The 20176-nt window shown below is 43.8% G+C and overlaps 1 protein-coding gene across 1 annotated transcript in view; it reads left to right on the forward strand.

Annotated features, from left to right (window-relative positions):
* Positions 1–20176, forward strand: part of SPTAN1 (spectrin alpha, non-erythrocytic 1) — a gene marked incomplete in the record, with an annotated part of 2849969 nt that overhangs the window by 314492 nt on the left and 2515301 nt on the right.

Here is a 20176-nt window from a genome sequence, read left to right on the forward strand (position 1 = left end):
CAATCACTTCTGCAAGAAGGGTATCTGAATTACAGGCCCTTATGGCAGGTGGAGCCTTTCGTCATCTTTCATGCGGACAGGGTGACCCTCAGAACCAATCCCTCCATGCCCAAGGTGGCATCCAATGTGGCTCTTAATCAGTCCATTCATTTGCCTACCTTCTTTCCTAACCCACAGAACAAAGGGGAACGGATACTGCACTCCTTACAAGTGCATGGACAATGTAGATTTTCCTTGGACAGGACTAAACTCGAAGGAAATCTGAACTGCTGCTGGTGGCATTTGCTGCAGGGACGGAGGGGAAAGCTATTTCAAAGCAAACCATTTCAAATGGATAGGCCACTGCATTCATTTCTGCTATAAGCACCATGGAAAATCTATCCCACAGGGCATCAGACCCCGTTCAACCAGGCCTGCATCTACCTCCACAGCCTTTCTCAGGGGCCTTCCGACCAGGGACATCCTAGAAGCTGCTACCTGGAGTTCTGTACATATTTTCACCAAGCGTTATCATTTGCCAATTTTCTCTATATCCAGAGCTGGCTTTGCCACTGCAGTCTTGCAGGGTCTTATAGCTGGTCCTAATTCTATTTAAATTCCTCCTCCCAACCTTAGCTTTGGGAATCTACCCAAATGTAATGACTGCAACAGTGAAACACGAACATAGTACAGTTGTGTACACTTACCATAAATGTAGATGTTCGAGTGTATTCACTGTTACAGTCCTGGATGTCCTTCAAGGATGCATCTGCAGTCCTTACAAATGGGTTGTCCTGTCGTCAGGCAGCCCCTCGGTCGGCCGGATTCCAAAGTCTGGGTCCGGCTTTGGCTGGTGTCGCACTTCACCCGATGTCATAGCTGCAGTTCTTCGGGTATAAAGGCATCAGCCAACGCCATTTTCCTCAGTCTTTCTTGCCGCGTGGCGCCCGAAGCAGAAGCTGTTCGCAAGTGCCGGTCGGTCAGATCCAGAGATTACTACTACTGAATATTACTTCGAAGACCCTGGTTACCCTCCCTCCAGCCCCCTTTCTTCTTTTGGCTATACCTCTACTCTCCCTTACTATGCTCAAAAAGCTTTTTGGTGTATTTGCTTTTTTTGTTGGAGGTATATCCTTGTAGTTATAGATTTAATTGCTTCCCATTATGGGGGCACCTGACATCTGGGGCAAGAAAAACTGATGTAATGGCGTTGGCTGCATGTTTTATACCCCTGACGTCATGGAAGAAGGGACAGCATCCGACGCAGGACCCAAGACTTTGTTAATCAGGCTGACTGAGGGCTACTGCAAGCAGATAACCCAAATGTAACAAAAAAATGGTCACTAGTACCCAAAAGTTTACCAATAATCCAAAATAAGGGTACAAGCCGAATAGCCAGTTCCAAAAACAAATGGTTTAATTCGCAAATCCACGAGTAAGCGCACTACAAACCACACTACAAACCAAATACATTAATGTAGCATAAAATGTCCTAATGGAAGTTATTTTCGAAAAACATCTGCATTATATATACAAAAAAGGGCGTAATGTAAAAAATATTTTGGAAGGAGGCATGTATAAATATTCACACAACACGTATGAGAGTAACAAGAAAGGAACACATAAATGTGGTAGTTGTGTTCATTGTTGTAATATATTGAATGTTGAGACCCTTTTTTTGAAAAGTAGAAATAAGTACATCAACACAAACGGGTTTGCAAATTGTAACACCACCGGGGTGGTGTATTTAGCCCTGTGTGTATTATGTGATTCATTTTACGTAGGTAAAACGGAGAGGCGGTTGAAATGAATTTATGAACATGGTTACGATATGAAGAAAAAGAATGATAGTAATGCATTATTTAAACACACTTTAACCTGTGAGAAAGCCAATTTTAAATTCTTTGTAATTGAGGTAGTACCCACAGACCCCAGGGGTGGTCCTTGGGAGACCCGTTTAGAATATAGGGAATTGTTCTGGCAATTGGTTTTAGATGCCAGTCATTCCCCAGGTCTCAACGACATGGTATCTGTAAAGCCCGTTTTGCAATTAAGGGCTGCCAAGTTATAAAACATAGTTTAATATTTATATTAGAAATTTTATATTATGTATTTCATATTATACTTTTAAGGGTTCAGCATGGATTTTATTATTACATTTAAGATAAACACGAAAAATGTACATGTATTTTTAGGTTGTGTGATTTACATGTTTTTCTTATTTCCAGCAGATGGTGCTGTTTTATTGTAAATGTATAATATATTTCAGTATATACATTTTAACACTAATAATTTTTTTAGATTCATTTAACAATCATTTTATTGGGTTTCACAATATTAGCCTTGGATATAGCATTTGTATAAAAACATTTACACATATACAATTTCATATATACGATTTATTATATACACATATACTTTTATACATTTTTTTTCAGTACTCATTTTCAGTATAGCACTTTAAATATACAGATTATTTTCAATTGAATTTTGGTCTTCAATTGATTCACAGTTTTCATTGGATGTAAACATTTTAAATTTAAATTGTTAATGTTTTGGTTGTTCTGTTTTATCTGATGAAGTTACATGACGAAAACGTTAGGACATTTTATGCTACGTTAATGTATTTGGTTTGTAGTGTGGTTTGTAATGTGCTTACTCATGGATTTGCGAATTAAACCATTTGTTTTTGGAACTGGCTATTCAGCTTGTACCCTTATTTTGGATTATAGATAACCCAAATGTAATGGCTGCAACAGTGAATACACTCGAACATCTACATTTATGGTAAGTTTACACCATTGTAGTTTTCTATGGTGGGCATCAGCCTGTCTACAAAACACAAGCATGCCTTTTCATCCACCTTCTGCCACTCATGTTCTTACCACAGACTCATTGGACTACACCTGGGGAGCTCACCTTGATGGCAGATGCATACAGGGACGTTGGAATGCCCAGCAAATTCACCTGCGCATAAATCTAAAGGAGTTTATAGCCGTTCAGCAGGGCTTACTAGCTTTCAAGCATCTTCTTTTGCCAGGAACCCTGCTCGTCAGAAGAGACCACACCACAGTCATGTGGTACATCATCTAGCAGGGAGGGACGCATTCTTAAGCCGTGTGCAGGCAGAACATGAATCTCCGGTCCATTGCAGCATCCTTGGGCCTGCATCTCCTAGCTCAAGTTTCTTCCAGGAATGCTCAATGTTGTGGCAGACCAGTTGAGCAGTCAAATTCTGGATCCTCACGAGTGGCAGCTGAACAGAGCAGTCTTTTTTACAGCATCATTCATTGTTGCGGCACACCTCAGGTGGATCTCTTCTCTTTCCCAGACATCCATCTTCTACCTCTTTTTTGCACTAGACAGCATCACAGCAGAGCCTGGAAAGTGGATGCTCTGTCCTTCCCTTGGACGCTGCTGTCAATTTATGCCTCCTCTTCCCAGAGTATTATTGAAGATCAGAGACAAAAGACCAAGGACTATTCTCATAGCTCCAAAGTAGCCCAGACAGCATTGGTATCCACTGCTTCGCAGTCTTTCCCAATTTCCTCATTGGCATCTTCCTCTGAAGCCAGATCTTTTGGTTCAGGAAGGGGGAAACATTCTACAGCCTCATCTTCAGTCTCCCAATTTGGCAGCATGGCTCATTGTATGACTCCATCCTTTTCTTTCCTTTCCCAGCAGGTCGTTGACGTGCTGAGGGAGGCCAGGAGACTTAGCACTAGGAAGTCCTACGCTGGCAAATGGGAAAGATTTTCTCATTGGATGCAGGCTAGAGGGGAATCTTCTTCTCAGCCTACCCTTCCTTTGATCCTGGAATACCTGGCTGATTTACTTCAGGGTGGTCTTTTTCCTCTATCACGATCCATGCTTCAGCTATTTCTGCTCATTGTTCTTTTGAGCAACCCATTGTCTCTCATCCCCGAATGAAAATGTTTCTCAGAGGTGCTTGCAGATTAAAACCTCCCAGACAGGTACCTCCAGCCTGGGATCTTAATTTTGTTCTGGAGAAACTCACTCTTCCTCCTTTTGAGCCAGCTGCCACTGCAGATGTAAAGTTTCTCTCTTGGAAGACTGCCTCCCTCTTGGCTATAACTTCAGCAAGGAGGGTTTCGGAGCTGCAAGCTTTGATGGCTGTTGAGCCTTTACTTATTTTCCATGCAGATACGGTCTCTGAGAATCCACCCCTCTTTATGCCTAAGGTGGTTTCTAGCCTGACTCCTAATCAGTCCATACACCTTCCTACCTTCTTTCCTAATCCCTGAAATAGCGGTGAAAGGATCTTGCATTCTCTTGATTTGCACAGACAGCTTAGGTTTTACCTGGACAGGACTAAAGATCTTTGGAAATCAGCACAGTTATTGGTCAGTTTTGCCCCTGGAGCCCAGGGCAAGGCTATTTCTAAGCAAACAATTTCTAAATGGATTGCACATTTGCATTACTTTTTGTTATTTCTTTCATGGCAAGGTCCCTCCTCTCAGGGATAGGACTCTCTCAACTAGAGCAGCTTCCACTTTTGCAGTCTTTTTAAGGGGTGTCCGTACTAAAGATATTTTGGAGGCTGCCACATGGTCTTCACAAAGCATTATAATTTGCCTTTGTTTTCCAGAGCCAGGGCAGGGTTTGCCACTGCTGTTCTGCAGGGCATTATCTCCAACCCTTGAGTCTGTTGGTTTGTCCTCCCTTTTCTCTGGGCTTTGGTAATCAGCCCATTAGGTAGGACTGCAGCAGTGAAACACGATGAACATAGTACAGTTGAGTACACTTACCATAAATGTACATGTTCGAGTGTATTCACTGTTGCGGTCCTGGTCGTCCCCCCCCCCCTTTTTGGTCCTTTCCTGTTCTTTTTTCCTAGGGTACAGGCTAAATTTGATATTTGCCAAAATTGCTTTTGGTTTAAGCCTTATTTCTGCAGGCTTCTGACTGTTATGGCAAGAAAGACTGAGGAAGTGACATCTGCTGCCTCCTCTTGTATCGGACGTCCTGATGTCCTTTACAGCCGACATCATATTTACTTACCATTGGTATTCTGGCCGATTGAGGGCTACCGGGAGCCGGATAACCCATTAGTTACGACTGCAACACATTACATTTATGGTAAGTGTACAAAACTGTACTTTTCCATTTCTTCCTGTCCTGTGCATCTTGCTCTCACACTAACTACCTGCATGTCCTGTCTCACCACATCCATAAACCTCATCTTGGGCCTTCCTGTTTTCCACTTACCTGATGCTCCATCCTTGGCATCTTTTTCCCCAATATACCCAGCATCCCTCTTCGGCACATGTCCAAACCAACTCATTCTCGCCTCTCTGGCTTTGTCTCCAAACCATCCAACCTGAGCTGACCCTCTAACATACTGATTCCTAATCCTGTCCATCCTCGTCCACACCCAATGCAAATCCTAACATCCTTAACTCTGCCTTCTCCAGGTCCGATTCCTGTCTTTGTCAATGTCTCCATCTCCAACCCCATGTAATTCAGCTGATCTCCCTACCCTCAAGTAGACCTTCCCTTTCACTCTTACTGGTACCAGTCTGTCACAAATCACTCCTGACACTCTTCTCCACCAACTCTACCCTGCCTGTACTCTTCTTCACCTCTATTCCATACCCACTATTCCTCTGAGCTGTTGATCCCATGTATTTAAACTCGTCCACCTTCGACAGCTGTACTCCCTGCATCCTCACCATTCCTCTCTCCTCTGTCTCTCATTCACACACACATTCTGTCTCAGTCCTGCTAACTGTCATTCCTCTCCGGTTTGGAGCATATCTACACCTGTCCAGGGTCTCTCCAACCTGTTCCTTACTCTCACTACAGATCATAATGTCATCCGCAGACATCCTAGTCCACAAGTACTCCTGTCTGATCTCGTCTGTCAACCTTTCATCATTGCAAATAAAGGGCTCGTCTGTCAACCTTTCATCATTGCAAATAAAGGGCTCAGAGCTGATCCTTGATTTAATCCCACCTCCACCTTGAGTGCATCTGTCAGTCCTACCGCAGACACCACTGCTGTCACACTACCCGCATACATATCCTGTACCACTCTTGCATACTTCTCTGCCACTCCCAAATTACTCATACAATACCACAACTCCTCTCTAGGCCCCCTGTCATATGCTTTCTCTAAGTCCACAAAGAGACAATGCAGCTCCTTCTGACCTTCTCTATACTTCTCCAACACCATCCTCAGAGCAAACCTCGCATCTGTAGTACTTTTTCCCAGCATGAAACCATACTGCTTCTCATTAATCACCTGTCTTCTTAACCTTGCTTACACTATTTTTTCCCATAACTTCATGCTGTGATTGAGTAATTTGATCTGTCTGTAGTTCATACCGCTTTACACATCACCCTTATTCTTAACAATCCGTACCAAAACACTTTTTTCCACTCCTCGGATTTCCTCTCACTGTCCAAGATATCATTAAGCAATTTGGTTAAAACCTCCACTGCCATCTCTCCTTAACACCTCCATGCTTCTACAGGCATGTCATCTGGACCAACAGCCTTTCCATTCTTTATCCTTTTCATAGCTGTTTTTATTTCCTCCTTGCTAATCCATTGCACTTCTTGATTCACTACCCCCCACATCATCCAACCTTCTCACTCATTCTCTTCATCAGCCCCTCCCAAAGTACTTCTTTCCATCTGCTCAGCACACACTCCTCGCTTGTGAGTACGTTTCCCTTGTTATCCTTTATCACCCTTACTTGCTGAACATCTTTCCCAGCTCGGTCCCTCTGTCTAGCCATTTAGTACAGGTCATTTTCTCTCTCTTTAATGTCCAGCCTTTCGTGCAACTCTCCATGCGCCTTATCCTTTGCCACCTCTCTTTTCGCCAAACACCTTATCTCCTTATACTCCTGTCTACTTTTTTCATCTCTGACAATCCCGCTTTTTCGCCAACCTCTTTCTCTGTATACTCTCCTGTACTTCCTCATTCCACCACCAGGTCTCCTTTTCTGCCTTGCTCTGTCGAGATGTCACACCAAGAACCCTTCTAGCTCTCTCCCTTACCAGCTCTGCTGTAGTTAAACAACTATTCAGTAACTCTTTACTGCCAACCAGTGGCTGTTATTAACTCTTTACTGAACTTCATCACAGTCATCCTTTTTCAGCTTCCACCATTTGATCATTGGCACTGCCCTCACTCTCCTCTTCCTCTTGATCACCAGTGTCATCCTACAGACCACCATCCTATGCTGCTTAACTACACATTCCCCTGTCACCACTTTACAGTCTCCAGTCTCCTTCAGAGTAGCCCTCCTTAATACATCCACAAATGTCAGCCCTTCAGATGACTGTGGCTGATTAGGGTTTTGATCCCCTTCAGACACCAATTTTCTGAGGACGTGCTACAAGTTCTGCAGGAGGCCAGAAAACCCAATACTAGGAAGTTCACATTTCAAAATGGATGAGGTTTTCCTTCTAGTGTCTTTCCAAAGATGTACAACCACTGTCTGTAGATATCCCAGTGGTTCTGTCTTACCTGTGTGAATTACTGAAGACCGGGTTGTCATGCTCTTCGGTGAAAGCCCATCTCCGCCTTTCTGCCGGTTTGCCTGTAAACACCCCATTGGCTTCTAGGTTGGAAGTCAAACTCTTTTGGAAAGGCATTTTTCATATCAGACCACCAAGGATACCAATGCCTCCTCCTCTGGATTTGAACTTTGTTTTGGAAAAACTTTCATTGGCTCCCTGTGAACCAGCAGGTTTGTCTTCCTTTCAACATTGCATTTGGAAGACGGTGCTTTTTTTGGCGATCACTTCAACCAGAAGGGTTTCAGAACTTCAGGCCCTTATGGGTTCTTCTCCTTTTAATGTTTTCTCTAAGGATAGGGTTTCCCTACGCACTAATCCCTCCTTCATGTCTAAACCAGTCTGTTGATATACCCAGTTTCTTTCTCTCACCACAATCTGCTAGCGAGAGGGTCTTGCACACCTTGGATGTGCATAGTCAACTCTGGTTTTATTTGGATCAAACCAAATCTATTAGGCAGTCTGACCATCTCTGTTTCCTGTCATCTTGGGGCTCTGGGTAGACCTCTTTCTAAGCAAACAGTCTCATCTTCGATCTCTAAAACTGTTTTCTTTTTGTCATGTGGCTCATGGGAAATCCCATGCTTTTCCAGCTGAGGCTCATTCCATTAGAACAGTCTCTTCTTTTGGTACTTTTCTCAAGGGTCTGGATACTTCTATCTTAGAAGCAGCTACTTGGTCCTCTGTCCATACCTTCACAAAATATTGTAAGTTTGATGGTCTTTCTAGATCTAGAGCTGGTTTTGCAAGGGCTTCAGGGGTTTGTAGAGTGTGCTATTGTCCCTCTTCCCACTCTTCTACACGAGCTGTGGTATTCTCCCTCATGTTATGAATGCTACAATATTTATAGAAGTACATAGAATAGTTGTGTAAAATCTTAATATAACTGTAGATGTTCTCTTCTATATGTTGTATTCTATCCCTATCTGTAGAGCTAGATGCAAATCAAGTTACTGACTACCTGTATGAGGAGGGAGGTGATGCTGCATTGATAGCTCCTGCGCATGACCTGAAAAGCAGAAGGAATCTTTTCTCCCCAGAGATGTCTGTAGAATGCCTGCTGGGTTTAGGAGAAATCTACCTAGGTTGTTCTCTAATTGGCAGATACCAGGATGTCCCCTTCCTTGCATGAGAGCAGCCAGGTACTAGGGCTGTTTCTTTGAGGAAGGTCATCACATTTTCAGACTGTCTGGATTGTTCCCTGTGGGCTGACACTTCTAACTTTCAGTTCAGGAGATTTTGAAGGCTTCTTTCTGTCTGGTTACCAGTGCAGCTGCCCCACAGACAGTAGTTAGACTGACATTTTTGTGTCTGTCTGCTTAAATGAGAACTGATGTCAGTTATGGAGGTTGACACTAGGCCCAGCAGACCTGTTGCTCTGTACCCTATTTGCAAGATTTTGGAAGGTGGGTAAGTGCCCTTCAAAGACTTCTCTCCAGGGATGGAAAAGGGCATCACTCCAGCTCCCCATGTAAATCAGCACAAGCCTTTCTGTCAGCCAAAGTTTTCTAAGATTCTTTTGGCCCTAATCAACATTATAAGAGGATATTTGTATCAAGAAAACAGAACTGCAAGGAGACAGACTGTCCAACCACTGAACCTCTTTATTGTTGAGCGTTTTCATCTGGCATTTGCCTCTAGACTTCATCAGAATAAATTAAAAACATTGAAGACTTGATTATATACAAAACTAATGTATCACATGTTTAAATCTTAAATAAAATCCAAGTGCAGGCAAAAGTACACAATGCAAATCCAATAAAACCACAAAAGGTGCACTGAAAGTGACCCAATAAAGCCACGGACGAAGGCAACCAGTATATGTAATATTTTATTAAAGAAAAATTCACACCAAAAACACTCCATCTCCATTAACGTTCTTTGAAAATCCGTTTTTGTTTCAACACATTTCAGCAGATGCGGTACTGAGAGTGGAGAAAGGAATCTAGCCATTTTTCTTGGCCTCTGATTGTTGAAGTTTGAAGAGTTGCATTTTGCTGTTGGTTTGATTGTATATAAAAGGGCTGTCTTTCACTCTAACCCACATCTGATGAAGTGTGATGAAACGAAAATGGATTTTCAAACAGCAAGAAAACAAAGAAATGCAGGATTTATTGCATGCAGCTGAGCAAGTTGGAGAGCATACTTTGCAGTGTGGTTTTGATTCTTTGGAGGCCTCCCGCAGGGCTGCTGCCACAGGTTCTGTCATTAGGAGGCATGCTTGGTTAAAGGAACAAAATCTATCAGAACATGTTAAAGCAAAATTATTAGATGCTCCATTACAGCTTGATACTTTTTTGGTGTTTAAGCAGAAGAGGTGTTAAAGAAAAGGAAGGACAAAGCTAAATCTATGCAAACAGTCAAGGATTTCTTACAGGTACAGCCTCCAAGATTTAGCAGACACTGGCCTACAAAGAATTGGTCCTTTCCAGTGTCAGACAGACCACAAAGGGGCAGATACAGACGCCCAAGAGGCAGATCCCAGCCCCAAGGTTCATACAGGCCTAAACAATGGGGTGCTTCTAGCCATGCTGGACAAGTAGGCTTGACTTGTAACTTTGGACCTCAAAGAGGCATACCTGCATGTCCCAATCAGACAATCTTGCAGAAGATACCTCAGATTCATAGCTGGCCCAATGCACTACCAATTCTATGCACTGCCCTTTGGCTTATCTACTGCGCCCAGGGTCTTCACAAAGTGCCTGTCACCAGTAATTGCATTCTGCAGACAAAGAGGAATACAAATATATCCTTACTTGGACGACTGCCTCATACAGGCAGAGAACAAGGACATTCTAGTACAGCATCTGGCATTTGTAAAGAGACTACTACCATGCCTAGGGTACACAGTCAACGAACAAAAATCAAATCTTGTACCCTCTCAAGAGATAATATTCCTGGGTGCAAGCTTAAATTCAACTGCCCAGATGGCTTATCTCATGCCAGACAAAGGCAACTGACTACCTATTTCAAACTTTTGGCAACAAAGGCCCAGTTATTTGCAAGAAAAATTCTGCAGGCTTTGGGCTTCATGGCATCCTGCATTCTACTAATTCCATATGCAAGACTGCATATGAGGAAACTTCAGTGGTACCTAAAAAGTGTTTGGACTCAGCATTGCCACAGCCTGGAAACAGTAATTACTCTCATTCCTTGCCTACAACAGGAGTTTCGATGGTGGGTGAAGGCCTGTCCCCAGAACAAGGGACAGCCATTCACCTTGCCCCCAGCCAGGCAGACCTTGACAACGGATGCATCAGATTACGCCTGGGGAGCACACATGGCAGGAAGATGTATTCAAGGCACATGGTCCGCCAACCAAATGCATCTACATATCAATCAAAAAGAGATGCTAGCTGTTCAGAATGCCCCGACAGCCTTCAAGGACCTACTTCATCTGTGACAACTACTGATAAAAAGACAATACCACGGTCATGTGGCATGTAAACAAGCAGGGAGGCACTCATTCTTACCCCATCTGCAGACTAGCCATGACTTTGTGGGTCACAGCATTGACTTACCAAGTACATTTTCAGGCACAATTCCTGCCAGGAAAAATAAATACTCTAGCAGACAAACTAAGCAGAAACCTCATGGTTCCCCACGAGTGGAAATTGGATCCACAATTCTTCAACATGATGATAAAGAAATGGGGATGCCCAGGACATAGACCTATTTGCCTCTCCTCACAACTGCCAACTAAAGAAATTCTGCACAAGGACTTATCACAGACAAGCATGGAAAGTGGATGCTCTATCTTTCAGCTTGAAAAACTTAACAGTATATGCCTTTCCTCCACTGCCTCTCCTCCCCAAGGTACTCCTAAAGGTCAGACAAGAGAAGCCAAAAATGGTGATGATTGCCCCAGACTAGCCCCGCCAGTACTGGTATCCAATCCTAAGGAACTTATCTCAATGCCCAGCCTGGACCTTACCTCAAATACCTCACCTACTGTCCCAGCAAAACAATCAGATCCTGCACAGCCAACTCAAGACTTTAAATCTGGCAGCATGGCAGATAATGTAGTCATACAAAACACACCTCTCACTAAAGCGGTGATGGATGTCATTTTGGAGGCCAGGAGGCCTAGTACTAGAAAATCTTATGCTGGAAAATGGAAGAGATTCTGTGCCTGGAGCCAGGCACAAGGAATTGACACAGCAGTACCAAATATTCCTCAGATTTTGCAATACTTAACTGAGATGCTGGACAAAGGCCTATCCTTTTCATCAATTAAAATTCATGCCTCTGCCATTTCGGCTCATTACAATACAGAGCCACCAATCTTTTCTCATCCTTTAAGGCAATACCTCAGAGGAGCCAAAAACTTAAGGCCTCCAAGGAGATCACCAATACCTGCATGGGACCTCAATTATGTTTTGGAAAAACTCACTCTGCCCCCTTTTTAGCCAGCCACTGCAGCTGATATAAAGTTTTTATCTTGGAAAACGGCTCTGCTCCTAGCAGTAACCTCTGCAAGACGAGTCTCAGAGCTACAGGCACTCATGGCTGTGGAACTCTTTATCATTTTTTATTCAGACAGGGTTTCTCTGAGGACAAACCCGACATTTATGCCTAAGGTAGTGTCCAGTGTGACCCTTAACCAAACTATTCATCTGCCTACTTTTTATCCAAACCCACAGAATAAGGGGGAGAGAATTCTGCATTCTTTGGACATACACAGACAGCTACTCTTCTACTTGAACAGAACCAAAGCTTTCAGAAAGACTGAGCAACTACTAGTGGCATATGCTGCAGGATCACAAGGAAAGGCCATCTCAAAGCAGACTATTTCAAAGTGGATAGGCCACTGCATTCGTTTCTGTTATTCACAACATGGCAAGCCAGTGCCTAAGGGCATTAGGCCACATTCAACCAGAGCAGCAGCCACTTCAGCAGCCTTCCTCAGGGGAGTACCAACCAAAGACATTTTAGAGGCTGCTACCTGGAGTTCAGTGCACACCTTTACAAAGAAGCACTATCATGTACCACTCTAAATCCAGGGCAGGCTTTGCCACTGCAGTTCTGCAGGGCCTCATAGCCGCTCCTAATGCTATTTAGCTCCAGCCCCCCAACCATAGCTTTGGGATTCAACCCAAGTGTAATGACTGCAACAGTTAAACACGAAGAACATAGTACAGTTGTGTACACTTACCATAAATGTAGATGTTCAAGTGTATTCACTGTTGCAGTCCAGCTTACCCACCCACCACCCCCCTCTCTTTTTTATTGGAACTTAGCTGCACTTCTCTAATCTATACAACCTATGTGGTGTATTTGCTTGTAGATGAAGGTATAATGCATTTTGGTGCATGCATGTTTTATTGGCATATTTTTAGCCTTCCCTTTTGGGGGCACCTGACATCTGGGGCAAGAAAAACTGAAGAAAATGGCGTTGGCATCAGGGAAGAGGTGACAGCAACTGACGCCGGACCTAGACTTTGGAATTCAGGCCGACTGAGGGTAGCCTGCCAGCAAGATAACCCAAGTGTAATGACTGCAACAGTGAGTACACTTGAACATCTACATTTATGGTAAGTGTACACAACTGTACTTTCTTTGCCCTGTTCCCTCCACATGGACCGTCACCAACAGATGCTCTAGTCCATGCTTGGCCTCCCAGTCTACTTTATGCATATCTGCCTCTTCCTGTGATTCCCAAATTTCTTCAGAAGGCATACAAGTTGAAAAGCAAAGTGATCCACATTCCCCCTTTTTTGGCCTTGATAAGTTTGGTTCCCCTTCCTGTGGTCTTGCCTATTTGTTCTCCGTGGACCTTGGAGCCACATCTGGACCTTCTTTCTCACCCTTCAAGGCAAACTCATCCAGATCTTCACAGTTTGAAACTAACCGTGTGGTTACTCAAATTTCAGTGATGGCTAGACAATCCAGGAAATTTTCCCCAGTCCAGAAATTTTATCATTTCCTTCTGTAAGACTTCTACCCAGAAAATTTGTAAAAGTAAAATGGAAAAGGTGTTCCTTTTGGGCGCAACAGCCTCACATTGATCTGCTTACAGCACCCATTTTGGCAATGTTGGATTTCCTGGCTGGTCTTTTTCATTCTTCTCTACTGTCAAAGTTCTGTTAGCCATTTCATATTTTCACATTGGGGCAAATGCCACAACTTTAGCTTCGTCTAGACTTTACAAAGCCTTTTTCAAGGGTTCATTTCTTTTTCAACCTCTTATCAGATCCTGCTCCTCTGAGATCTTAGGTTGGTTCTTCAAGCTCTGATCTTACATCCATTTGAAACTGCAGAGCTGAAATTGTTTGTCTTGGAAAACAGCCTTGATGTTTATCGTGTTACACTGCTGCAGTCATTACACTTGGGTTATCCCGCCATCAGGCGGTCCCGCAGTCGGCCTGAGTTCCAAAGTCTTGGTCCGGCGTCTGTTGCTGTCGCTTCTTCCCTGACGTCAGTGCGCCAGGGGTATACAAGATCCACCAGATGCCATTTTCTTAAGTCTTTCTTGCCGTGCGGTGCCCGAAGCAGAAGCCGTTAGCAAGTGCCGGTCGGCCGACTACTGAGATTTTCGAGGTCGAATTTCAGATCCGAAGTCTTCAATAAAGCTAAGTACCCCGTTGGGGAAACTTTTTTCTTGCCTCAGACCGATGTCAGAAAAAGTTAATTGTATTTCTTGTGGGAAGCAAATACCTCATAAGGACTTCCACTCTTACTGTAGTCCATGCCTAGGCCCTGATCACGATGTCACTAGCTGTCGGTTTTGTGCTAGATTTAACAAATGCACTATAAAAAGACGTTTTGATTTTGCTTTGCACTACTTTGGCCGAAGGTTCAATTATACGATGCTGTTGGATCAGCCGACGACCTCAATACCGAAAAAACACAAAGACAAGGATAAAGACAGGCATCCGAGGTCCAAAACCGACGACGAAACCTCTTCTAGGCCAGTTGCCGGTTCTCAGTGAGGTGCTTTCGCAGCCCCTGACACCCGCTACCTCAGAGCCACAGGCCGCTACCGACTCCCACGTGGAGACATCTAGGCCTCTGGAAGCTCAAGGTATTGGGCCTACGGAAACTAATCCCTCAGATGGGTCCGGAGCTGCTGAGCAGGCATCTGCTTCTGAGGGTGTTTTCTGACCTTCACAACTTACCATTAAGACAGCAGCCAAGACAAAGGTACCATTAAAGACAAAGAAACAAGTACAGCATTCTCCTGGACAGTCCTCCATGCCTAAGAAACAGATGCTCAAAATGGCTGAAGACCTCATTACTCTAATCAGGGGTTCCCATCCCCCTCCTGAGAAAAGGCCTAGGCAGGATACAGACTGACTCCTCTGATCAGGTTTCCATTTCCTCTATGATTCCTCTAAAGACCAGGGATACTCTCTACCCCCCTATGAGGACTCTGATGCTGAAGAATCTATCCCTTCAGCCTCTCCTCCTGAGGGTTATTCTTTTGGGGAAACTTTACATACCATGAGGGAGCATTTCCATTGGGAAAGTCAGGATTACTCAGAATCCAAGAAAAGGCTCAGGGATTTCCTCTTATTGCCTCCGCAGAGGCCCCTGGCTATTCCGCCTGTGCTAGATATTGTGGATGATGTGTTCTCTGAATCCAGTTTATCTCCTGACTCTTTGCCCCCTGCTCCAGCCAAGCCAGATAGGTATTAGAGTCCCTGACTCTCACAAGTTTCTTTACAAAAACCCTTCTGCTTATCCAGAAACTAGTTCCCAGGGTCCAAAAGGGGTTAAGGCTTCCATTGCAAAAAATCCAGTACCCTCTGACAGAGATTCCAGAGCTTTGGATAGATGGGGGAAGAAAGTATGCACTTCTGCAACTTTAGCAGTAAGAGCTTTAAATTGCCAGTTTCACATGCTTAAGTACCAACAATATTTAATGTCTCAGTTAAAACAGAAAATGCTTGCAAGCTCAGAAGCTCCTGATTGTAAAGAAATGCAGGATTTATTGCATGCAGTTGAACAGGTGGGAAAACGTACTCTGCAATGTGGTTTTGATTCTTTAGAGGCCTCTTGTAGAGCCGCAGTTACAGGTTCTGTGATTCGAAGACATGCTTGGTTAAAAGAACAAAGTTTACCTGATCATGTTAAGGCAAAATTATTGGATGCTCCTTTACAGCATGATACTTTGTTTGGTGTTAAGGCAGAAGAGGTGTTAAAGAAAATGGAGGATAAAGCTAAATCTATGCAAACCGTCAATGATTTCTTACAGGTAGAGCCACCTCGGTTTAGCAGAAATTGGCCAACAAAGAATTGGTCCTTTCCAGTGTCAGACAGGCCACAGAGAGGCAGATACAAACGCCCAAGGAGCAGATCTCAACCCCAAGGCTCAAACATAAAGTGACAGTGGGGCATCTCAACCCCAAAATGTGGTGAGGACAAGTCTCAACCTTACAGGAAACAAGTCGCAATGACTTTCCCCTTTGTACGCCAAGCCATGTACCTTTTGGAAGCCCCCTTAGGGGGAAAACTAGCACTTTTTTCTCAAAACTGGCAAACAATCACCCAAGACAAATGGGTTCTGAATATTGTGTCTCAAGGTTACAGGTTCCACTTTCATACTTTACCAAGGCTAAAAAGAATGCCAGACCTGCCACAAAGTCAATGGGCAGAGGCACAAAAACAAATTTTAGCCCTCATGGACATGAGAGCTATTCAAACAGTACCACAACAGGAACAAGGACAAGGATTTTACTCAACACTCTTCCTGGTCCCCAGAAAGGACAAGGCCTGGAGGCCCGTACTAGACCCTTCAATTCTGAATACTTACCTAGATATTCCAAAATTCAAAATGTTGACATTACAGCAGCTTCTACCCATGCTGGGCAAGAAGGCTTGGCTTGTTACTCTGGACCTCAGAGAGGCATACCTGCATGTCCCTATCGGACAAAATTGCAGAAGATATATCAGATTCAAAGCTGGTACAATGCACTACCAATTCTCTGCACTGAGATTTGGCTTATCTACTGCGCCCAGGGTCTTCACAAAGTGCCTGGCACCAGTAATTGCATTTTGCTGACAAAAAGGAATTCAAATATATCCATACCTGGACGACTGCCTCATTCAAGCAGAGACAAAGGACATTCTTCTACAGCATCTGGCGTTTGTAAAAAGGTTGCTAATTTCTCTAGGGTACACAGTAAACGAAAAGAAGTCAAAACTAGTGCCTTCACAACAGATTATATTCCTGGGTGCCAGCTTAAATACAACGACCCAGATGGCTTACCTCACGCCAGACAAACAAGTTCAACTAACTCAATATTTTCAGTTACTGGCAAGAAAGTCCCATCTCCCTGCAAGAAAAATTCTGCAAACCCTGGGATTCATGGCATCCTGCATACTACTAATACCATATGCCAGACTGCATATGAGGAAATAACAATGGTACCTGAAAAGTGTTTGGACTCAATGCTCTCATCGTTTAGAAGCAGTAATACCAATGATTCCCTGCCTACAACAGGAGTTTCGATGGTGGGCACAGGCATGTCACCTAAACAAGGGTCAGCCTTTTACCCAACCCACAGCCAGGCAAACTCTAACAGATGCTTCGGATTACGCCTGGGGAACACACATGGCAGGAAAATGCATTCAGGGCAAGTGGATCACAGACCAGATGCATCTTCACATCAATCAAAAAGAGATGTTGGCTGTTCAAAATGCCCTAACAGCTTTCAAGGAACTTCTACATCCAGGACAATTATTACTAAAGACAGATAACACCACAGTAATGTGGTACATAAACAAGCAAGGGGGCACTCATTCTTATCCCCTATGCAGGCAAGCCTTGACCTTGTGGAACACAGCTCTAACATATCAAGTTCACCTGCAAGTACAATTCCTGCCAGGAAAGAAAAATACTCTGGCAGACTATCTAAGCAGAAATATCAATGACCCTCACGAATGGAAATTGAATCCACAAATCTTCAGCATGGTAACTCAAAAAATGGGGATGCCCAGACATAGATCTTTTTGCCTCCCCACTGAATTGCCAACTACAAAAATTCTGCACAAGGACTTATCACAAACAAGCATGGAAAGTGGATGCTCTTCTGTTCAGCTGGAAAAACCTAAAAGTTTATGCCTTCCCGCCACTACCTCTTCTTTCAAAGGTACTCCTAAAAGCCAGACAAGAAAATACACAGATGATCCTGATTGCTCCAGACTGGCCACGCCAGCACTGGTACCCTATCTTAAGGAACTTGGCTCAAGGCCCACCATGGATTTTGCCTCAAATTCCACACCTTCTGACTCAACAAAACAATCGGATCCTGCATGGGCAGCTCAAAACCCTAAACCTGGCTGCATGGCAGATACATTAGTCAAACAGGCAACACCTCACTCTAAAGCTGTTATGGATGTCATTTTGGAGAACAGGAGGCCTAGCACCAGGAAAGCTTACTCAGAAAAATGGAAAAGATTCTGTGCCTGGAACCAGGCTCAAAACCTTGACCCTCTTGTTCCAAACATTCCTCAGATTTTACAATACTTAACTGAGATGCTGGACAGAGACCTATCCTTCTCATCAATTAAGATCCACGCCTCTGCCATTTCAGCACATTACCACACGGATCCTCCTTTATTCTTTCATCCCTTGTTAAAGTAGTACCTCAGAGGGGCAAAAAACGTAAGACCGCCCCGGAGAGCACCAACACCAACTTGGGACCTCCACTTCGTTTTGGAAAAATTGACACTACCACCTTTTGAGCCAGCCAATACAGCCAATCTAAAAATTTTATCTTGGAAAACAGCTCTTCCCCTGGCAGTAACTTCAGCACGAAGAGTCTCAGAGCTACAGGCACTAATGGCAGTGGAACCTTTTATAATTTTTCATCAGCACAGGGTATCTTTAAGGACAGACCCTACCTTTATGCCAAAGGTGGTATCTAGTGTGGCTCTTAACCAAACCATCCATTTGCCAACTTTTTATCCAAACCCCCAGAATAAAGGGGAGTAACTTCTTCATTCTTTGGACATACACAGGCAGCTACGCTTCTACTTGGACAAAACAAAGGCTTTCAGGAAAACTGAGCAACTGTTTGTAGCATATGCTGCAGGATCACAGGGAAAGGTTATCTCAAAGCAGACTATATCCAAATGGATAGGACACTGTATTCGGTACTGCTACACACAGCATGGAAAATCTGTCCCAAATAACATTAGGCCACATTCCACCAGGGCAACAGCCACTTCAACAGCCTTTCTCAGAGGAGTACCTACCAAGGAAATTTTGGAGGCTGCAACTTGGAGTTCAGTGCACACCTTTACCAAGCATTACCACCTGCCTCTTTACTCTAAATCCAGAGCAGGCTTTGCCACTGCAGTTCTTCAGGGCCTCATAGCCAAGCCTAACTCTTTATAGACCAGCCACCCAACCTCAGCTTTGGGATACTACCCAAGTGTAATGATTGCAGCAGTGTAACACGAACATAGTACAGTTTTGTACCTACCATAAATGTAGATGTTAGAGTATTCACACTGCTGCAGTCAAGGTTACCCTCCCTCCATCCCCTCTGAACTAGCTGGACTTTTCCTATACCTTTCTATCCTATACAACCTTTGGGGTGTATCTGCTGGTAACTGAAGCTATTGTTTTTATTTTACATGTATATTTTTGATTAGCAATATGTATCATCTTCCTACTTGTGGGCACCTAACATCTGGGGCAAGAAAAACTGAAGAAAATGGCGTCGGGTGCATCTTGTATACCCCTGGCGCACTGAGGTCAGGGAAGAAGCGAGAGCAACAGACGCCGGACCAAGACTTTGGAACTCAGGCCGACTGCGGGACCGCCTGACAACAGGATAACCCAAGTGTAATGACTGCAGCAGTGTGAACACTCGAACATCTACATTTATGGTAGGTAACTACTTTACTTTAGTGGCTATTACTTCAGCCAAGAGGGTTTCGGAGCTGCAGGCTCCATCTTCCAAACCTATTATTTTTTTCATATTATTTTTCATAAAGAGTTACCTTGTGTACTAATCATCCTCTCTTACCAAAGGTTGTATCAATAAGCACCATTAATCAGTCCATTAGTCTCCCTATGTTTTTTTCCAAGCTTCCAAACTATGGGCGAGTATATGTTGCATCTTTTAGACGTTCATAGACATTTCTGCTTCTACCTGGATAGAACAATAATTTTCTAGATATCTGATCAATTGCTCGTCGCTCTCTCAGATCCCAGAAGAGGGGCAGCTGTTAAAGCTGCTATTGCTTGATGGTTAAGAGATTGTTCAACGAATACACAAGTAATAGTGTTGCTTCACCTAAACCAGTCGCAGCTCATTCCACAAGATCCATAGCCATGTCTCAGGCTTTTTGGTCTAGAGCTTCTTTAGAAGATAATTGTGCGGATGCTTCATGGGCTAACTCCCGCAGTGTATTTTGCATTAAAAACTTGACATCATATCCAGAAACAGGGCTGCCTTTGGCTCTGCAGTGCTCAGGAATATCCTTCCATGAGGCTGCCCAGATCTGTGTAGTTGGGGATCTGTCCCGCAGGTTTGAAGACTGACCAGACAACATCAGATAAAGAAGTTGTGTACTCACCATAACGTACCATCTGTGTTGTCTGCTTCAGTCTTCATCAGCCTTCCCCCTTCCTTATCTCCGAAAGGCCTGATGGATTTTACTGGGAACCTTTGTTTCTGTTTTGAGCTCC

This window comes from Protopterus annectens, chromosome 16.part0, assembly GCF_019279795.1.
Source record: "Protopterus annectens isolate FY-2018-M chromosome 16.part0, PAN1.0, whole genome shotgun sequence".
NCBI lineage: Eukaryota > Metazoa > Chordata > Ceratodontiformes > Protopteridae > Protopterus > Protopterus annectens.